Source organism: Euprymna scolopes, chromosome 19 (genome assembly GCF_053919585.1).
Source record: "Euprymna scolopes isolate OS-2025 chromosome 19, ASM5391958v1, whole genome shotgun sequence".
NCBI lineage: Eukaryota > Metazoa > Mollusca > Cephalopoda > Sepiida > Sepiolidae > Euprymna > Euprymna scolopes.
The window spans coordinates 71,796,435-71,809,956 of record NC_136500.1 but is presented as its reverse complement, the minus strand read 5'-3'; the positions used below and the strand labels follow the sequence as shown (position 1 = coordinate 71,809,956).

Sequence of the window (13,522 nt, the reverse complement as noted above, 5' to 3'; positions counted from 1 at the left end):
ACAGGCGGCAAAAAGAAAGCCCACACTTATAATTTTTTTTAAAAACTGCAAATTTAAGCAAAATTTAATGTAACTGTTTAGACAAACTATACCTCATTTGATTCGTCTATTATTCCTCTATAATTTTATCTGTTCATATTTAACCTTTAATTGAAATATTCTAGTGTTCATGTCAATTTAAAAAAATAACTTCAAATTGAGGAGGCTAAAAGAATGTCCGCACAATGGAAAATTGTTATTTAAATGTAACTTTAGGATATTAATGCAACACAAATACAACAGGAACACAATGAACTAGATAATATTTAGCAGCGTAGCCTTTCTGCAATTTGATAGCCTGCAATCTTTTGAGAATTCCTTGAATTAGACTGCAGCAATACTCCAGGAAAAGTGCATCCCACCTTTTCTTTAATTTTTGTCCAATGTTCTTCCAAATTTGAAATTTTATCATTGCTGGATATAATACCATACATTTTTGAAAGGATTGAGGTCTGGAGATTGTGCAGGCCAATCCAAACATGGAATATCATGTTCTCTAATGAACCTCTTGAAATTGCCAACTGTGTAAATGGGAGCATTATCCTGCATGAAGATGTGATTATCATCCAAATTCTGACCAAAGTAGGGTAGAAAATGCTGTCAACATATTAATGTACTTGGTTGAATTAATTCGACCTTGCAAGCGAACTATAGACACTGGACCATTGGTACTAATAATGCCCCACACCACACCAAAACTGAACATCCACCACCTTGCAACATATCCTCGCAAATTAAATTCCTTTAACCTGTTCTTGACAGTAGAAAGAGAGTATTTTTTAACAAGATTGCACTGTTGTTGGATTTGGGGAGCCGTTTCAAATCTGTTTCTTAGGCTGCGGATCTTGATAGCATTGTCTTCCCTCTTAGAAGTAACTTTAGTATGACCAGATTTGGGGGCATCACGAACACTGCCGGTGTTTTGGTGCTTTTGCACAGGCTTTCGTACCGTTTTCTCATCACATTTCAATCTGCAGTCGATTTCTCGATTGGATAAACCAGAAAGGTAGAGATTAATGAGTTCCTGGCGATCACTAAGAAAAAGTCGTGGCATATGGACTAAATGTTACGTTGTATAGTTTGTAACAACAACAAATACGATTGGAAATGCTTTGTTGCCTGTTGGTGGATATTTTAAACTGATTTAGGGGCGATAATTTAAGCTGGTTTTAAGCGAATTTGTTGCTGCAGACTTTCTTTATGTCTCCTCAATTTGAAATTATTTTTTTAAATTGACGTGAGAACTAGAATATTTCCATTAGAAGTCATTTAAATCTTTTAAAAACTTTGGAAGAATGAGATGCGGGTAAAATATTTTCCCATGTTTTTCTGCATAAGGAAAATGGACTCTATACTGTTCATTGTTAAAGTATTTTTTATTCAATACGTCTGAAGATAAGATGTTCTTGTGAAAATTTTCAAACGGCACAATGTTTGAATTTGTCCGAATAGTCTTGAAACAATTGCAACTAACGATGAAATACACTATTTGTTACTATCAACCCATTCTTAGAAGTCTTGGTTTTTGTTCATATTATATATATATATATATATATATATATATATATATATATATATATATATATATATATATATATATATATATATATATTTTGTGGGAGATGGTGATACTGTTATTGATATTTATGATTTAAAAATTATTTTATTTCCTGTAGAGACAGGCCAGCTGCAGTCCAGTTTCCTCATTAAATATTTAAACAAACAACGAAAGAAAGAAAATGTAATGGCAACTTCCCTCTTCTCCATTGTAAAAAAATTCTTCCCTATCATATTTTCTACTTTGTCGGACATTTTAGCTTCAGTCATTCATATTATCTCTCTCTCTCTCTCTCTCTCTCTCTCTCTCTCTCTCTCTCTCCCATTATTTCCCTATTTGCACATTCTCTTTCACTCAGACGTTTGCCGACTTCCTTCAATATCTATTTCCGGTTTCATCAATTCTTTCGCCCCCTTTTCTCTCTACTCATCATAATCATCAACCTCATCAATACTAGTGATCCCATACAGAAATATTAATACGATCTATCTTTTATTCAACAATTGCTTTAATGTAATTAAAAAAAAAATGTCGATTTAAATTAATGGAAAAGTAACAAACAGAAATATCTTTTGTGACAAAATACAAAATGTTAATGGCGGTTTAAAACTGGCGAGAAACTCTTGTACAAAAAAAAACAAAAAAACAAAAAAACAAACATCTGAACAAAAAAAAAATATAATTATGGCATGAGTTCGTGAGAATTGTCTGATCTATTCCCTGCTTCCTTTGTTCCAGCTCGTTTGACTCGTTGGTCTAGTGGTCTCCACCAATTCGCTGTTTTGATACCTCATTGTTATATACAGCTTCCTATTCCAGTAACTTCATTTAAAAAATTGCAAGGTTGTGAAACTCTCTTCTTACGGCTGATAGCCAGAAACACGTGTCCATGGATCACTTTTATACAAGTAAAAATATTTAAAAATAAATAAAAAAAATATCGTATATAAATGTGCCTTGGTCTTTTAAATATCTATGGTCGCAATCCTGAATAGTAAATATACTTGCACAACCAAAAAAACAATAATATTATTCAAGTAACCTATTGTCTATACATCTATTAAAATGGGAATGTGTGTGTGTGTATGTGTGTGTGTGGGGGGGGGGGGGGAGAGAGAGAGAGAACACTTCTCAACCTATATACTCGACCAATTTTTGAAGAACATGACTAAATACGTTCATTCATTTTTTATCAAAAATATGTGAGCATATAGTTTAGCATAGTATTTATATAGTATTTAGGAGTATATGTTTGATAGTAGCCCGGTCATAAAATACACGTAAACATATTTTGATTTATACAAATTTCGCATTATAGATCCATATATAATATTCCATGGGCCATTATGTACGGCATAGTCACGTTGAAACACTAGTTCTCATCAGATCACCAAAGTTAAGCAATGGTGTGCCTGGCCAGTACTGGATGGGTGACCATTTGAGAATAGCAGGCGCTGTATGTGCTTTCTGTTTATCTCGGCATAGTTTCCAGTCGTCCTGAAATTTCTACTTGCAACTCGAATGAAACAATGCGACACAGGAGAGGCCTGGTTGGAAATTGGGCAACTTTTGGCCCAAAAAGATTTCACGGACAAATCACAGCATCATAAGCGATGTTCGTGGTCTTCATCGGTAACGATAGACGAACATATTATAGAGCCAATTCTTTATTGATTATTATATTGTATCCCATATACAGTAGTGATTTAAAAAGAAAAAAAAAGAACTAAAAACAAAACAAATATGACTTGGGTGACATCAGGTTGAATCGAAACCAAAACATTAAGTGCTCCTGCCTTAGTCGTTAGTATTTGAGCTATTGTCAGATGAATAAGAAATAGTAAAAAAATTAACCGACTTTAATGCATAAATGTATATTTGCACATGTGTATAAGAGCACTTTAAGTCGACTTAGGCCTGCCAAGTTTCAAGTTGTTCTTAATTTTGAACGCTTAGCAGTTATTTTTACAGGCTAAAAGCCCAATAAAAGAACGTTAAAAAAAATGCAATCATTTGACCTGCCTTACGCCACTCTGTGTCCTTGTATCTTGGAGGAGATTCATTTTGAAAAAAAAAAAAAAATGGAGACAGACAGACAGTTTTATATATTAGAGTAACCGAAATAGCTTCAGCGAGTAAAGAATATGTAATTCCTATCATTGTTCTTAAATATCTCTTTGTTTCTGCAGCATTCACTTCCTCGAAGAGCAATACAAAACAAGGCTCACCTGCCATGAAGACTCGCAGACAAGAATCGAACAATCGCCAATGCACAGATGTTAGATAACAAACACTCAGATAAGCTAACAACAGATAATCCAGCCATATTGTTTCAGCGCACGTGTACTGTGCCAGGCAAACCGGTTCCTCTTAAAAAAAAAACCCCACACTTATCAATTGTATGCTGTAATCGCTTAGCTATTCTTAATATAAAAGAGATTGTGTGTCTGTTTCTAACCAGAACTCATAATATTATTTAAAAAAAAAAAAAACGTGTGTTACGGAGGTTTGGTGATGCCAGAGTCCATCTTCTTGATTGTATGCCTTAAAAACTCAAGTATAAGTCCTAGTACTGAGAGATATCATGAGAAAGGGAGATGTTTTGAATATGATTGCATCTACTCTCCCTCCTCGCCCAACTAGTATGTCCGTATCCATTTGCATACCCTTGGTCAGATACCAATGTTTATTATATAAAGTTCTGGGAAAACAGAAAAAAAAAAAAAAACTGACACCGAAAAAGATATGAATGTAAGGATTGCACAGTTATGGAGTGTGTGTTTCATTCATTACAGAAAAAGTCTCAAATTAGGAAGAAAAAACAAAAGTCTTCAAGGTCTCCATAGGAGCAATCCTTCTAGGCTATTCTTTATCTCTACAAATCTACTATCAGACTATAAAATGGAGTATTGTCGTATTCGGGCTGGTGAATCTGTGCCCTATTTAAGGGTTTTTAATAAATTGCAGTATCTGTAATTTGTTGCCTCCCCTCCTTTCTTCTTCACTGCAACCTTTTTCTCACAGACGTGATGTTGCTAGTCTCACTTTTCTACAAATACTATTATTGCATGTGTTCCTCAGAATTGCTGATCTATTCCATGCTGCCTTTGTTCGAGCTCGTTTGACTCATTAGTCTAAAAGTCTCCTGTCTTTGCAATACTAAGCTTTCGTTTTTGTTAGCTCCTTATATCAAGTGGCTTCATGCCTTGTTTCAAAGGTCGAAATCATGGATATTGGATGTGGCACATAGAAAACGGTATATATACCAGAATGCTGCGAGCAGCTTATAACATCTCTTGGAAAAATCATTCCATGAATAAGTCAGTGTATGGATCCTTGTTTTGTGTGTCAGCGATTGTGACTATTACTTGTAGGACATGTGACTCATCGCGATGAAACTACAGGAAGACTTCTACTCTGGTCTCTGAACGCAAAAAGAAGAGCTAATCGTCCGTATGTCACACCGGAGGCGATCACTGAGAGGGAAACTGGCATAATCACGTTGACACACCAGTTCTCTTTAGATCACCAAAGTTAAGCAACGGTGATCCTGGTCAGTAACAGAAGGGTGACCATTTGGGAATAGTATTTAGGAAGACGTCGATAACTCCCTGCAAGAACTGCAAAAACCTAACGTCATCACCTTCCCTGACAGGAGATATACATGGCACTGGGGACTACTTGTGAATTCCGTACTGCCATGAAACTTCCTCCTTCAGAGGAAGATAGTCCAACAAACCTATGGGGAGTTCTATAAACTGGTCTGTTTAGAATTGATTTGTAAAGTTTTCACCTTCTCTTACTGGTATTGGATGACTTCAGAAATATGGTTGGATTGCAGTATGGACTATGGATATTATTAACAATTTTATAGGTGACATTTATTTTATTATTGGGTGGGGGGGCTGAATTTAGGTTTATCAGTATATAATTATAATTATAATAACAGGTATTACTGTATATCATGTTCTGCTTAAAAAAAAACAGTGTTATGAACACATAGGCACAATATCTCCATTATAGTAAAAAATAATTAAGTATTTCGTTTTTAAATAGAAGTTATAAGAGAGACAAAGAAGCTAAGATAAAAAACGAGTAAACGTGTATATTTTATTTACCTTTTCTCCAGGAGGTTAGATACAAGGTCAAGTGTGGTTTGGAAAAGTCAGAACACTTGGATAAGTAAATTCTGGCCGACAAAGAATGCCTGAGCAGCCCTTTTGACACTCCCCCCCGGTAGGGGTCTTTCATGCAATTAGCAATAAACTAATCACTTTTCAGAGAGAGGGTAAAACCTGGGAAGGTGGGGAACTGAACAGAAGCATACCTCGGTTCGACAACAACAAATTCACTGTCAAACTGATTGTCCAAGACGTATCCTGGATTGGTATGAACACCTACTGAAACTGCGCTGTGAGTGAGAGAAAAAAAAAGTGAAGGAATGAGTGAAAGAACGATAGAGTAATAGAGAGCGTGTATAATCGGGAGTTCATGATTTTAATAGAAAGGGAGAGATACAGAGAGATAGGGAATGTACATGAGAAAAAGGCGGGGGAAAAAATTAAAACCCGAAGAGAAAGTGTGTGTGTGTGAGAGAGAGAGAGAGAGAGAGAGAGAGAGAGAGAGAGAGAGAGAGAGAGAGAGAGAGTCCGAAATTGATGGAGGTTTTTCCCTGTGTTTCGATTTACTTCATTCGAGGTTCTCAGAAATCAAGGGGCCCCTTTCCTGGAGTTAACACTTGATCGCTATACAAGACACATGGATAGTCAAATATTCCATTAAAGTTCTCCTTTATCTCTTAAACACTTTGTAAAGAAGTTTAAAGACATGTTTCCTCTCCCGAATTGACCATTTTAATATGCTATAGAATATCTTTATTGTGGTCTCTTGCTCTACCCGGATTCCAGGACAAGAATTCGTCTAGTCTGGTGGGGTATCCAGTTTCGTGCTGAAACATGAGGTAAAATCACTTGGACATGGCGCACCATTCCTACTAAAAGCTGGGTTAGGGTTAGGGTTAGGGTTAGGGTTAGGGTTAGGGTTAGGGTTATCCACACTGAGGATATCTTATTTGTGCTACGAATACGATGTAATTTTGAATATTTAGTCAGGGTTTACTTCTAGGGAAAACTATCCTCTTGCCAGGTTGTTTTGGCAAACCCTTGTACAGAGATTTTAGACACTCGAAGAAAGTATCTAATGGCTATTAAAGTTCTCTCCAGTAGGCATTCAAGTTCTCCCCAGTTAGGTATGTGTGTATTATGTGACTATGGGGACACTGATTTCTTTGCCATACAAAGTTGGTGAGTTTAGGGGATCACGTGTATGACTTACAAAAATTTGACCGGTAAACGGAATCGCTTGCGAGTTCTTAATGTTTCGTCCATAGAGATCAATGCAGAAAGCAAAAAATGGCGTAGAATTAAAAAAAAACAGAAAAAAAACCTATGTCGTTCGTAGCAAACGATGAAGCATCTTATTTCTTAGTTGTGTTGTGTAAGTTGTTGCTGGGAGGAGGGAATGTTCTCTCTTATAATAATACCGTGTCAAAGGTCATTTGAATGATTTGTTCGACAGGGGTGGGTAGGGAGTTGGCAAAATAAAAACGTGGTTGGAATTGGGTGGGAGAGAAAGGGGTGATTTCAAGAAATAGGCTTATAAGTTGAAACGCTGATTGGACAGGACGTTAATGGAATGAGTTGATAGAAGTTTGGTGCTTAGAATTGAATGTTAGAGAAGGTAAATGATAAGTAAGGCGCAGGGGGAGGGGGCCGGGAAGGAAAAGAGAGAATAAAAGTAAAAGAAATGAATATCCACCCCACCCCCTCATTTTTTATTTTTATTTTTTATTCTCTTTTCCTTTCCTTGTCCTACTTATTGTTTACCTTAAAAGAATTTTTAAAAGGAAATGAAGATGGGGGGGGGAGAGAGAAAGAGAAAAGAGCGAAATAGTGAAAGCAAAAGAGGAGGGGGGGTGAACTTATCAAAAAGTAATTTTTTAATGAAACAATGGCGTTGGTGTTGGGGTGGTAAGTAAAAGAAATTATGAAATGAAACAAAATGTAGCTGTGGAAGTAAAAATTAGAGAGAAATACATAGAAAGATAGAGGCAGTAGAGAGAATTACATGAAAAAAAAAAGAGCAAAATGTGTAGAAAAGCGAAAGATAGATAGCTATATAGAGAGATAGAAAGAGGAAAGAAAAGTAGAGAGAGAAGGAAAGACAGAGAGGGGTGGAGGAAAGATAGAAAAAACATGTAGGATAGGAGAGGTCCAGAGAGAAAGATGATGGGGATTATGTCGGCTGTAATGAGAAAGGTCAAGACAATAAAACGTCAGTTGTCGAAACAAAGGGCAATCCCTTTGTTTCGACAACTGACTGTAAAAACAACAAAAACAATATAAGATAAAATATTAAAACCACGACACAAAATGTTTAAAAAATACAAAAGGATATAATGTAAAGAATTAAGAACAGTTTACTTCTTTTTTTATTATACACTAGCAGGGTGGGGTGGGGCGTCCGACCTTACCAGTCATAAAATACGCTTTATATATATATATATATATATATATATATATATATATATATATATATATATATATATATATATATATATATATATATATATATATAAGATTACTGTTTTAAAATAAATAATATATTATATACTGTTTTAAAAATAAATAATATATTATATACGTCCAAATAAATTATGGGCGACTTTCTAAGTAAATAAAAATGAGCTTCGAGGCGAGGCCACTATTCAACCGTATTTATCGTTAAAAACAACAACAAATCTCTATCTCTATCTCTCTCTCTCTCTCTCTCTCTATATATATATATATATATATATATATATATATATATATATATATATATAGTCTTTGAAGTTTTTAACCTTTAAAACTATACAAAAAAATATTTTTTATCATTCGTTAGAAAACCATTTAGTCAGTAAGTCATTTAATCACCTGCAATCACTGCATCAACTCGCTCTCGAATTTACTATAATACCAATAATTTATTTTTCAAGGGATCATCAGTTGTTTACCATGAAACACTGTTTCGGGGATTTAAAAACAAAACAGTATATTACATCATTGCTATATATATATATATATATATATATATATATATATATATATATATATATATATATATATATATATATATATAGATAGATAGATAGATAGATAGATAGATAGATAGATAGATAAATATTAATTCATGCAAATTTCGTAATTATCATTACAAAGCCAATTCTCTATTGAATATTATATTGTACCTAATAGATAGTACTGATTTCAAAAGTAAAAAGAAAAATGACTTGGATGCCATCAACCAGAATCGAAACCAAAACATTTCGAGTTCCAGACACGTTCGCTCATTTCGCGTTCCAAGCGCGTCTGCTACCGTTTGAGCTAACCCAACAGCCAGATAAGAAAGATTTAAAATCAAACCAGTTTTAGCTATGATTGGTTTACGCATGCTCAAACTAACAGAAATATCCGCAGGTTAAAATGAACATTTTGCAGTTCAACCTGCTGACTTTTGTACGCATTATTCATCCATCCAAACAAAGATTTTACTTGTTATAAACTTTCCTTGGTGTATGAGTAATATTTACTTGTTAAATTCAGTGTTATGTGACCAGTAATTTAAGAGTTTATCGGTTAAATATTTACAGACAGACATATACATCTATTGTTTTATTTATGTCGAAAGAAAGACAGAGATTGTGGGTAAATGTGTTGTTCAGCAACGTAAATTATTTGACAGATAAAAAATTATAAAAACGATTTATTTCCATAAACACATTATTAGGCCCAAAGGCTGAAACATAACCAGAAAAAAATCCTTTTTATTATTTTCTCATCATTTTTATTATACTAAATGTACGACACTCGAGGCCGCCATATTGCTTTTAAAATTTGACCTTTCTAAGGTTTGACAGATTGGCCTTTTAAGGCCAAATTTTGCCTTTTATTTTACCTTCTTTCATGGACCACGTTTTTGGCCGCCATATTTTTTTGTAATGAAAGAGTGTAAAAAAAGGCCAAATTTGGCCTCGAAAAGGCCAATCTGTCAAACCTTAGAAAAGCCAAATTTTAAAAGCAATAGGACGGCCTCGAATGTCATACATTTAGTCTAATAAAAAACAATGAAAAAATCATAAACATGAAATTTTTTCAGCCTTTGGGCCTAATAATGTGTTTTATATAAAAAATAAATACTTTTTATGGATTTTTGTCTGTCAAATAATTTACGCCGCTAAACTACACATTTACCGGGATTGTGTTAGATGTGATGAGAGAGGTCAAGACAATTACAAGTTTGATATTGTTGCTTTTTATAACAACTCTTTGGGTCCATATACGGTTTATTATTATTATTATTATTATTATTATTATTATTATTATTATTATTATTATTAATAATAATAATAATAATAATAATATTATTATTATTATTATTATTATTATTATTATTGCTTTATTACTTATTGGAGTGACACTTTGGAAAGACATGAATTTTATGTAACTTACTAACAGTATAATAACCTCTGGATAACTGCAATAAAAAGGGAGAATAAATGAAAACGCCTTGTATGTAGCTACAATGTGTGATTACGTCAGAAATGTTAACAGTTTAGTTTGGTTTGGTTGTTTTGTTTTACGGCTTATCAATTCTTTTCGGGGTATTAAATGCCAAAATCTGGTCATTTTGGAAAAAAAAGTTTTTACGCTTCAAGTTCTTTATATCTTCAAATGTTTGTCCATGGTGTTTGATTTGGTTTGGTTTGGTTGTTTTGTTGTTTTATTATGTAGAACATGATTGAGTTACACAGCAGGATTACAAGCACAGTGTTCAGAATATCATCGATGATCAACAGCGCCTTGAAGAAATTCTAAGCAAGCCAAGAATTTGGTGACTAAATAACGGTCTAGAAGAATTTATTCTACACTGACCGAGGACGGGAAAGTTAAGCATCCCAAATTCTCAGTTTTAACGTCGGTTTTTAATGTAGGAAAAATCCTGTGCCTCAACAAAAAAAAAAGTTTCGTACTCTACATTAACAAATAAATATTTATCCCTCCAACCAAAAGAATAATATAACTATTAAAATGTCAAATAATTGTCCCTCTGTGGGAATTGAAATTCCCAGGCTAACTCGATTGCCGACCTTTAACTAAGTTAACCAGAGAGCGACACAGCCACGTCATTTCATCTTTCTTATATCTCTCCCTCTTTTGCGCTGGACCCTCAACCAGTCAACATGTAATGAAGAGCCGCTCCGGTTGGCATTGGCCTCCCGTCCAGAGCTCCTGACTAACCCGTCAGCCTCTCATCAATCGCAAGTAACGTTACTCCTTTCTCAATGAACTCGTATTTCTTACTATCTATATCCTTATTATTTCTCAGGTCTATTTATGTAAATAAATCTACATTCTTTCACTAATATATATATATATATATATATATATCGGTATGTTTTCGTCATCATTATGCGACCTTTTGTTTCTCAATTGCCATTCAATTCATTAAACTACACATGACGATGGGATCGTTTATAACATAAGCAGACCATCCTGCCCTCTACAACTCGTTTGTTTATTAAAATGTTTTGTTTAAATAGTTTTATTAAAACGTTTTCTAAATAAAAATTAAATAAATAAATAAAATGCACTCTACTTAAAAAAAAACAAAAAAACTTACAAGCCAAAAACCGACCAACTGTTTTTTTTTGGGGGGGGGTGCTTGTTTACAGAGTGCCATGAGCATGTGCAAAGATGAAGGTCAACAGGTGTCGACTGAAAGTTGTTCCTTTTGTTTTCCTCTCCTACTGTGGTTCTTATACTCTAATAGATACACTGCATGCATTTCTTAGTAAAACACCACGAATGCTTTTGATATGTAATGCCATCAGCGGCTAACAAATAAACCACGTTTAAATAAGACATTATGAAACTGCAAACATAAACATACATTGCTTTTACTTTTTTTTTTTTTAATATTCGGTTCGGTGACTAAAGCTGTTGATTTCGTCTTAGTTATCAAAACTGTATTATTACCATTAATTGGCAGCTTTGTTCAAACAACGTAATTCCACGATTGGAGAATACAATTTGGAATCAGCATTACACCCATAGTCCTCTGGATACCATTGATGATCGTCAGTGTGTGTGTGTGTGTGTGTGTGTGTGTGTGTGTGTGTGTGTGTGTGTGTGTGTGAGAGCACTAACCCTATTCGGGTTTAACCGACTTCCTCCGAAGGAGGAAGTTTCATGGGAGCATGAAATTCACAAGCGGTCCCCAGTCGCAAGTATATCTCTGTCAGGGGAGATGAAAACGTTAGGTTTTTGCAACTCTTGCAGGGAGGTGTCGAAGTCCTCCTACATACAGCGCCTAGAATTCCCAAATTGGTCACCCATTTTAGTAATGACCAGGCTCAACGTTGCTTAACTTCGGTGATCTGACGGAAACCGGTGTGTCAAAGTGATTATGCCGTATATAATGATCGTCAGCATCCTGGAGAAATTCCAAGCAAGCCAAGAATTTAGTGGTTCAATAGTAAAACACGGGCACGGAATATAACTCTCTCTCGTGTTTATGTAAAATCAAATGACAATCATTTTAATGTAATAGCTAACAGAGAAACACGTTTCGATAAAACATTCTGAAACAGCAGGGATGAATATACATCCTTTTTTTTTTTTTTTTTAAATTCTATCCGCTAACAAAAGCTTTTGGTGGAGTCTTAACCATGGAAATTGTTGCCACCCTTGGTTGGCAGTTCACACGTTTAATGTTAAAACAAAAAAAAAGTGCCACACTCCATCTTTACACGTTGGAGTCAATACACTCTTTGCGGTTTGAGTATCAGCATTGTTTTTTTTTTTTTTTTTTTTTTTCTTTTTTGAGAATTTATGACTTTCGTTTTTGTTTTTTAAGTTATGCACACATTTCCGTACTTAATAAACTGAGCAGCTGGAATCTGTGTGAAATCTTTCCATCCTCTTTCTCATCCGCATCTTTTTTTTTCACACTGAAATTTGACAAGCAGCGAAAAGCATTTTCCCCACTATTGCTTTAGATACAACTAATGATTTTCTTAAAATATACTTCTGTTTCAATGTAAAACTCTTAATTTACTATTTATTGCAGGCTGCCCGGCGTTGCCCGAGGAATCGTTACTTTTATTTCTACCCTGCCACTCCCTATACATGACGTCATCTGCTATGACATCATGTACGACGGCATGTCTGATGTCAGCTTATATGAAGTCATGTATGACGTTAAGGCATATATATTATACATATGCTATGAGATTATTCTGAAAAAAAAACAGACAGGAATACGAATAGATTATAACAGGTTATCTATAAATATAAAAGCGAAAATGTATGTATGTGTGTTCGCTTTATCTGTGTGTCTACAAAAGGCTTCTTTCAGAGAAGCGGTCGGTCGGTTCACAACTTTTTAAAACTTTTTATATCACATATAAATCGTAATATCTCAGTTAACAACGAAGCTCGCCTGTCTATTTAATTTGCTCGATTTCGGGAAGATAAATATTCAATATTTGTCGCTCGCCGTATCTGGGTTAGTCTCCCGCAGTCAAACTTGACCTCATTAACTCATTAAAACGAACACCTGCTAAATCCAAGTAATTAAATAAATTCAAACGTGTTTCTGTGAGCATGTTGTGGTGGGGCAATGGTTAACGTTGCACTTTTTTTTTTTCACAACTTTGCCTCAACGGTTCGGGTTCGATCCTCATACTTACTTTTTTTTACACCCCCACACACACCTCCAAACACCCGGGCAACGCCGGGTACCCCTCGCTAGTCTATATATATAAAAGCGAAAATGTATGTATGTGTATGTGCGTGTGTGTGTGTGTGTGTGTGTGTGTGTGTG

At 34.7% G+C, this 13,522-nt stretch overlaps 1 pseudogene; it reads right to left on the bottom strand.

Annotated features, from left to right (window-relative positions):
- Positions 1–11,995: 11,995 nt before the first annotated feature.
- On the bottom strand, positions 11,996–12,114 carry LOC145240413 (5S ribosomal RNA; annotated as a pseudogene).
- Positions 12,115–13,522: the final 1,408 nt, after the last annotated feature.